Source organism: Phallusia mammillata, chromosome 1 (assembly GCF_965637545.1).
Source record: "Phallusia mammillata chromosome 1, kaPhaMamm4.hap1.1, whole genome shotgun sequence".
Lineage (NCBI taxonomy): Eukaryota > Metazoa > Chordata > Ascidiacea > Phlebobranchia > Ascidiidae > Phallusia > Phallusia mammillata.
Window position 1 is genome coordinate 9,686,625 of NC_137252.1, and position 9,289 is coordinate 9,695,913.

Sequence of the window (9,289 nt, forward strand, 5' to 3'; positions counted from 1 at the left end):
CACGGACATGCTTAAACAGATTGTTTTCGGCTAAAAATACATGACATGTGATATGTCATGGCTCGTAAAAAAGCAAGATTTGTTCAAAAACGTTTGTTCGTTTCGTATGAAATTTATTTTTTCGGTCGTCCTTTTTTGGGGTCTATGTCGATGGCAACCCTGGTTATAACCGATCTCCCTCTGGTCATTCGAACCGCCGAGATGTTACTGGGACAGCAGAAACGTAACTACTCTTAACTTGCAACCAGTAACACACATGGTCAGTAATATCCAATCTAACTCTGTGTTACGCATCTTTCAATCCTTGCTTCATTGCTGGTTGCCTAGCAACAAACAGGAAAAAATACAAACAAACTGCTGCATGTATTGTGTACTGGATGTTTTCCTTGTTTGCAAATTTACATTTATTAAAGAAGTTGCACTGTGTTGTAACAGGAGTGTGTTATTTTAGTTCAGAACTACTAGATAAACCCGAAAACAAATTGACGCAGAGTCCATCATAAAAATAAAGCTAGATTGGAAAGTGAATTCTTCCCTAGGTCTAGAAATTACGCAGCGCTACAGGTAGTACGCGGTGGCAACGAAGCCAAGTTTGAGGAATTATAAAGATAAAGGGCAAGCTAAAACCGATTTGAAACTCAAAATTAACACGTTTGCTAAAAAATCAACAAATGCTCAATAAAGTTTGGGTTGACAATTAGTTAGGAAAGCAAACTTTTTACTCGAACCACAATCATTAAATAATTATTATTTAACCACTACACACAAATCTGTTCTTAATTCTAATAAAGGATGTAACGGCCCAAATAGACGTAAAAATCGACATGCATTAATATTCAAACGCTCACCATCAGTGATATTACTATTTGTTTACGCCTCCTTTCTCCGCGCAACGCGTGACTTCGTCTTACAGTTTTTGATTAAGTGACTTTGATTTTATTCTACTCAATATATTTCCACTTAAAACTGCGAAAACGACACATTTACATGAAGCGAAGGTATAATGTTTACAAACTGGTTGAAGAGGTCGAGGGTCATGTCATATGCGTTTGGAAGTATTTTTCGAAACAACTCGGGGTCAGTGTATAAAGGTTATTATCAGCTTGTTTGTTAAAAAACGAATAGTTTATGTAGCTAACTGTGGTTTATATACCAGTATTAATATACGATTAATTAAACTTTAAACTCAACCTGTAGTGCAGTGGTTCTTAAAGTATGGGTCGCGACCCAAATATGGGTCGCGCAGTGTCAAATAATGGGTCGCGCTACGGTAATTCAATTCTGCCCAAACGAACTATTAATGAATTAAGTAAACACAAACGAATTTACTTAATGCAGTAATAAAGTCACCTCACCCAACCACATTCATACAATGACAAATTTTTAGATTTGGGATTCACTTTTATCAATGATCATGGTGCTGTAAAGCTGCGATGTGTGCTGTGTTATGCAGTGTTGTCGAACAAATCAAGCTCGTTCAGCCTGCAGCCATTTTTACATGGCCAGACCCCTATGCGGCGACGACGTGGCCTCGAAATTGCTGTACGTCTCGTTATTGAACAGCACAGTTAAATATATAAATCATTTGTTTGTAATCACCACTCATTGTTTCATAGAACTGTGTACTACAAATGGTTGTCTGCGTCTTTTTCTATTTCATGCATATGAGAAATTTTTTAAGGTTTGGGTCGTGAGGTGTTCATAAAACTCAGATTTGGGTCGCGGTCAAAAAAGTTTGAGAACCACTGCTGTAGTGGAAGATATATATATATAGTTTTCTCTTTCAAAATTAATCACCGAAAATTTTACTCCCCAATTTTTTTTTCCCGCGCCACATCATCAAAACTTGACACGCTTGGGTGTGCGCAGCCAATCAGCGCTTAGTAAGTTTTTGGCGTGCCAAGAGCCATTCCAGACAAAGTCATTTGTCTCGTGGTGTTGCGGCGTGCGGAGGTGGAATTGTCAAGAAGTTACAAGGTAAATCAAACTTCTGTGTTTAACTATGCTACACAATAGGGACAGCTCTAACAATATTGTAGTGTATGCGGGCATTCAACCCATAACTAAATCATTTATTTGTCGTATTTGTTTGTTGTAAAAGACCTTATTGTGGAATCTTGACTAACTGACATTCTAGGCGAGTTGTAACGTTTACAGTTACACCATGCGGTTGTTGCAACGCATCGTGCTTTAGGCATTGTGACGTCATAGTGGGCGTGTTTTTTTTAAAAATCAGCGTGGCTTGTAAAATCTGCAACGCGCGTTGTGTAGTTTCAGCCTTGTTGGCCTAGATATATTATTACAACTTGCACAGCCCAGTGTTGCGCGTTACTTAATGTGTTGTTTTATTTGCAGAATCCGATGTTCTTCTGCTCGACGACCTCTTCCACCATCGTCAAACCACTTCAAATATTTCACTTGTATGTAACAATAGGAGTCTGTCGTGGGTCAACCGAGATTGCGGAACCGATAGGACTAACATAGGTTAATTGGCGCTAGGGTGAGTGAGCTATTCTTTGTTCGAGGTGAACCCGTAAAGGAAGTCTTCCTCGGTCAAAGAACGCCCCAAGTCTGTATGAGTGCTACTATGTCAGCAAGTTGGCGCTAGGGCTACAGCTAGAGTGGCACACTTTAACTAGGGGTAGGTTATAGTTAACATAGGTGGGGTACGTTTGGGATTCGCGCGCCACGTAGGGACTCTAGCTTAGATCGATTTCTAGTTAAGTGTGGCGCGTTGCAAATGGCTTTAGCTAAAATAAGGTGCGTATAGAAACACGGCCTGGGCATGGCCTCCATCGCATTGCATTGGCCGCGGTGCAGACGACACTGAGTAGGGACACCGCTATTCCAATGAAGGCTTTGGCTCGAAAGCCAGAGGAGACCGGCTTTGCATATAGCCCGAAAAGTTTCGTGATCCACCCTGGTAGGGCGCAAACTGTTGTTAATTGTTTTTCCCCAGCCCTGCGTTTGCGTAAAACATTTGGGTCCCTGCGGGGGGACTCGGAGGGCAAGGGACAGTAACGCGATGTTGTTGAGTTATACGCCTTAAACTTTACTGTTCCTTTAAAACAAATTTCTGCGCCTATTCTAACTGTAAAGTTAGGGATGTTGTGGACTTTTTTTTATGTAGTTTGACCAGCTTGTTTTAGGTAGAGCTACTAACACCATACGTTTCGCCTGATCCAAAAGTGCTTAATTTTCGATAGGTGGCGTAAAGAGCTGAATTATTTATTTAGCGGCTATAAATGGGTGGGTTGGGAAATATTTACATGAAACTTTTACATTAGTAACTAATTTTTTGGGTTAGTTTTATTGAATTTTAAGTACTAATACCTTACCTCAACCCTAATAGCCCTAACCGTTAGCATTTTTTAAGATATACCGTTTTAAATGAAAAAAGTGCTCTTTGCGCCACCTTTCGAAAATTAAGCACTTTTGGATCAGGCGAAACGTATGGTGTTAGTAGCTCTACCCTTGTTTTATCCATTTTTGTACATCCGGCTCCAGGTTTCCTTTTCTAAAAAGAGGCCGCGAATTGGATATCAAACATGCGATGTAATATAACTCCTGTTAATCAGGTTGTCATTTTTATGCTAAAAATATCGGTCAATCTAATGCCCCAAATTTCCCATTTTGCTGGTTAAACTCATTTTTATTTGTGGATTTAGGCTAACTAACTTATCGTTTACTTCAGTTCCGTATTCCTGCTGACCCGGCCACCCAGTCACTATGGGGCAGTGACAATTGGGTGGTTGTAAAACACGACATACTCAACTTCTACTTTTCTAGGCTAATTTGCGACGGCTGTATGCAGGGCAGTTAGTTGAGGTAAGTTTGTGTACTTTTACGTCGCTCGCGTAGGGACGATGGCGGTTCCAACGTTTTTTCAGAAACCTAATAAACGAAGCAGACGAACAACCATTTTGCTACCTAATTCACCGATTCTGTTTTCAAATTAAAAGTTAATTATAGAACTATTATAACCTATCAACGAGAGCGTTACATCTCTCTGTCGTTTTCCTTTTTTCATCAACAAAACTGTGTGCGGAGTCCACTTTTTCTATCCTTTCATTTATTTTTAAGTAGGCCAGTTCTTGGGGGTGTTGTGCCTTTTTACATCAGCCGACAGGTCCTTTATGATGTTATTGTGTTTTTTATTGCCCGTCGCTTGCCCTAACCATGTGAACCGCCATCTTCAAGTGTTAAAAAGTTTAGTTGTGGCAGAAGTCGGGTTTTGCTGTTTTTCAATTTCAAGTCAACTTGCTAAATTGTAAGTTTTTTGTTGTTGATTCAGTTTCTTGTTTTAAACCAATCTTGATTTTTTTTGTTTTTTTAGGTTTTCGGTGAAAACATTTGTATTTTAAATATGGAAGTTGAAAAATGCAAAAATACATGCAAAACAAAAAATTCAAAACCATGCCCTGCAATATACGATCCCGGGTATATTGAACATTTGTGTTTCGTAATCCTTATGTATTTTTGTTGTTGTTTTTTCTGCAGGAAATATAACTTTTATATTTTCTACAGGTTTAAACTTATGTTTTATTTTTCAGGTTTTAATATTATTTTCTGCAGGATTAACTATTAATTTTTGTTTTTCAGATTCCAGGGGGCATCTTGAAATATTTAAATTTGCAACAATTTGTTTTGTTTTTCAGATTTTAGGATTTTGAAACTTGTTAGGTTTTTCAGATTAGGGAATCGTTAGTGACTTATGTTCTGTAGGTGTTGAAAAAAGTAGAGTTGTAATTTCTAAACAATAATTCCTTCTTTTCAAGCTTAACCTAAGAGGTTTTGTCTGCAGGTGCTTAGGAGCTTTAATACATTTTCAGGTGTTTTTGATAAATAGAACTTCGCGTCATTTGTTTAGTAACTTACACTTATATAGAAAATGTACAAGGTAACTAATTTAAGTTAACATTCTTTTTTGCAGGTTTGCCAAACTTTGCTTTGGTTTTTCAACTTTTTAGGTTTAAACAGTTTAGAAATTTAGGTTTTATGTTTCCACAGTTTCACTAATTACAATTTTAATGTTGCAAAAGGAAGAATAACCAAGACAAAAATAGAACTGTCACTCGAAAAACACAACGTAAGTATTGTTCCACAGTTTTATTCCCCTTCAACACTTGGAAAATTTAGTTTTCTAACTTGTTATTCAGATGCTTCAACAAAGAGTCATTCACATCACGGTCCAGCAAACGACGGCGACAGCAATGATTTCAACCGCAAAGAAAAAAGGTGATATTGTTTATTTCAAACACCAATAGATTTTGTATCTGAAAATTATGAATTGAATTGCATGACTTAAATTGTCGTGTTCATATTTAGGTAATTTGTTTTTGAGTTAAATTTAACTGATTTTTTATATTTAAGACGTCGTCCTCACTTCATTGGTGTCCAACGCACGGCTGCCTTCAGCACGGGAGTTCCCCCGACATCATCGTTAATGACGTCATAACATTCCGTCAGATGATGTCACCTGACGCATAACATCGTCTCGTCATCACACTGACGTAACGTCGTGCAACGTAAATTATTTAGTGCCGCCCAGACGATGACGTCACCACATTCCGTCAGATGTCAACACTTCACGTTGTCATCGCAACTTCATACGTCACACTGACGTAAAAGAGTACACGTCAAGCTGGGTTCCAGTCTGAGGTAAACCTGTTCCACAGTCAGCCCTCAGAAGGCGGTGACGCCCTACAAGGCTGGGGCTCCTACGTCGCTATGACCTAGATTTCTGACGTCATGATGCCATTCCACTGCCTGGTGGACTTCATATTCGGGAACTGTTGCCTCCCCCCCCCCTCACTTTTGACTGAACGATCTTGGGCAATATTTTTGTTTTACACGAAAACATGTACAAACCAACACAACGTCACAGCGGCACGTTACAATCGAGCGTGTTTAGTTTCAACAACACTGCGACGTGTAGAAAGAATTAATAAATCCACTCCTGCAACTTTTTTCGAGGTTTTGAATTATAATGCATAAGTCCATTGAACAAAAGCAATTTTCTTCTACGCGATATGCTATGCATCGTAACATGCTTTAAATGGACTGTCATGATGTTTTAGTTATATTTTTTGATTATATACTGATGAATTTTACTCACAACATGCACCCATTCTCTCGTACTTCATAAACTAAGCTTACCCACATTCCTGGTTGCAAAAAGGCAATGTTTAAATATTAATGTAAAAAGAGTAAAAGGCATTTAATTTTTTTCCGCGAAGTGGTACATTTTACACGCATAGTGTGCAATTTGCACCAAAGTCTTGTGTAAAATGGACCACTTACTAACGGTAACAGCCTCAGATACCAACCGAAGCAGGATTTTTGAATTTTATTAAATGAAATCAAAACTGGGATAAAAAAATTAAAATGAAGGAAGTCTTTGAAGATAAAAAGGCCACAAATGGAATCACTAGGATAGCTGAAACAAAAAAATTAGAAGAACACTTCCAAATAGTACTATGGCAAATTAAAACAACAATTGAAAAGCAAAACACAATGAATGTAAATCCTGCATTGAGCCATCAGCACTCGTAAATGAACGTGTTTGTCATCAAAAACAGAAAAAATAAAGAAATTTCTTTCCTGAATGCATTTAGACATAAACTGTTTAGTCGTAAGCTAAGCCAACTTCTTTAAAAACTGTCAGAAACCTTCCCGAATGGTGTTTAAATAGTTGCTTTATTTTCAGCTGCCTGGTCCAAATTACACACTTTCACACGCAATTTTTTTACCCAACTTATTTTACTTTTGAAAAGTTTTAGCGGATTATTCTGTGTATGCTGAAATAATTGTACCTCACAAAAATCATACCCACTGAGATTTGCACTAATCAGTAGTAAAGAAATGTTTGATCCCTAAAAAAATTATCAAATTTGCAAAATTTGTTTTTCTTTGAATAGCAAACGGAAAGTACAGCATCAAGTTTGGAGCTAGGCGGCCGTAAGCCAAAGTATATATAAAACACAAGTAGCCCAACCCAGTGTTACACGATAGAGCAGGGGTGGGCAAACTTTTCAGTGCAAGGGCCGCATTCAAAAGTTCTTAATCTCAGGGGGCCGCATAGTATTTTACCAACGGCCCCCAATTGCTTGCTTGTTTTTTTTTTATATAACTGGTGTAAAGAATTAGGTTTGTATCCTATATATACCATTTAAAGCCGCCTAAAATGCTCAGATCAAAAATTTCTTACTTGACGCATAAGTTTAGCTAAACGGAGCTAACTGTTTATGACGTCATAATCTGTCTTGTGACGATTGCGGTGCCTGTTCTTTCGCATTGTTTGCACACAATAAGCGGATAAAAAGCCTGGCGCAATTGGTTACTATGCTGGTAATCTTTTTCTCCAGTCTTACGAAATCTGTTTTTAGCAGTTTCAAAATCAAATTATTTGGCAAAATAATTTAGTTACGTCACCGCCGCCAGCACGTGTATTTTTTGACATACATGGTCAAAGTATTAACGGAGTATATTTTCACCTATGTGCAAATACGTTTGTTGTCACTGAAATTATTGGACAAATATTGGTTGAAACGCCACAATTGCAAATGTTTCAAAATAAACAAGCATTTGTTGCAACATAGGCTACACCACGTCTTTTTGTCAAGAAATTATTGCGCCAACATTAATGTGTTAACGATTCTAAAGCCGTGTTTAATGTCCGTTTGCAAATTATTGCAACGACCTAAACTTGATCCAATGTGAACAAAGTTTTGGCGTCAACAGTGCAAAATGGGCTGTTTGAAAACGTGAATCGCTTTTACTTTTATTTACCTTTATCGAACAAAGAAATTTTGTCAAGTGACGATTTGCAAAATAATGTGGCAGACACAACCGGCTATAAAGCACGTAAAAAGTGTCTGTGTTTAGTTCCAAAGTATGGTACGGGTACAGATACTGCACATGGTATAGGTATCGGCAAGTCGCAACCCCGGTATTTTTTAAAACTCGTCGGCTGTGCTCATAATACTATTCAGCGTTACTAACATTCTCTTTAAAATTCACTAACATTTGGCGGGCCGCATGCGGCCCGCTGGCCGTAGTTTGCCCACCCCTGCGATAGAGCCTCATGGACGCCATTTTGTGTCCAATTTAATACAGCAGGTACAGGGAAAACACATAAATTGTCTGATTTTTACAAATGGTGGGCTTTAACGCGAATTTGATAGGCCAAATCAAATAAAACTTTTGGGTTCTAACATTTCAGCCTGATAATCCACGCTGAATGCAAAAGTTTACATGAAAAATAAGCCGCTAAATTTACATGAAAAAGACAATTTAGCTTTTATTATTACGTTGAAATGTTATAACCCGAAATTTTCATTTAATTTGGCGAATCAAATTCGCGTTTATACTCTCCAGTTTTTGCTAATCAGACAATTTATGTTTTATAAGTTTCATTTTGGACACAAAATGGCTCCATAGCCTTTATTGCGTAACATAGGGTTGGACAACTTGTGTTTTATATAGACTTTGCCGTAAGCCGTATATCAAGTTTTCTTTGAAGCTGTACAAACAATATTCTGCCACCTTGCGTATTTTCCGAAATATATGCAAGTTCCAAATTACACGACTTTCCCCCTATATACATTTTAATTACACTAAACTGTTTACTTGTAAAATCTAGAAACATGAATTTTAGCAATGAGTATAAACACGTGTTTGTGGAAGTGAATAACTTTGAATAGGCGATATTGATGGAAAACAACCCATATTTGCGTATAACATAGGCTAGACTGAATGTGCAAACTGATGCAATTTTTTTAGGTGCAAAGTGGTTTAGCCTACTGCCATACGAAAATGGTGTGATCAGAGAAAAAGCAATCTGCAGATTTTTCTTTTGATTGTTCTCACCAAACTCTGCGTTTCGTCTGGATTTTCTGTTTTCTAGGCGTTTTACCAGTGGTCATGTGCCCTTGTTTAGCCGTGTCCTGGGTCTGCCTCTTCCATAAGGCTTAACGTTCATTGGCTATATGGATTTTCTTCAGTTGTGTAAATCGTTTATCAACAAAGGCCAAAATCAGTTCAAGACCGTAGAGGCTAAAGAATGCTCGTTCAGTTGTCCAACAACACTGTTTCCTAATTGCGCAGCTTTTCGTCTTGTTTATTTATTGGCACACTTTTTTATGTTTTACGGACTCCTGACGCAGAACGCGTGACTGCTGTGGTAAGCAAAGACATACGTTTTCTCATTCAATTTCTTTAGGCCTTATAATTGGTCTTTGTGCTCCTGTGTGCCAAAGCAGTAGCCTAGTAGCCTACACCTAATAAA

General features: G+C 37.9%; 2 long non-coding RNA genes across 4 annotated transcripts; both read left to right on the plus strand.

Annotated features, from left to right (window-relative positions):
- Positions 1-1,920: 1,920 nt before the first annotated feature.
- On the plus strand, positions 1,921-4,496 carry LOC145233091 (uncharacterized). 3 transcript variants are annotated; one of them, XR_013861018.1, is made up of 4 exons: positions 1,921-1,977; positions 2,356-2,500; positions 3,695-3,828; positions 4,337-4,496. It is a non-coding gene; the product is annotated as an uncharacterized LOC145233091 (long non-coding RNA). The 3 variants fall into 3 exon arrangements; XR_013861017.1 differs by lacking the exon at positions 4,337-4,496 and having other exon boundaries at positions 3,695-4,303; XR_013861016.1 differs by lacking the exons at positions 3,695-3,828; positions 4,337-4,496 and having other exon boundaries at positions 2,356-3,381.
- Positions 4,497-4,939: 443 nt separating this feature from the next.
- On the plus strand, positions 4,940-6,149 carry LOC145209230 (uncharacterized). Its single transcript, XR_013855034.1, has 3 exons — positions 4,940-5,089; positions 5,160-5,238; positions 5,374-6,149. It is a non-coding gene; the product is annotated as an uncharacterized LOC145209230 (long non-coding RNA).
- Positions 6,150-9,289: the final 3,140 nt, after the last annotated feature.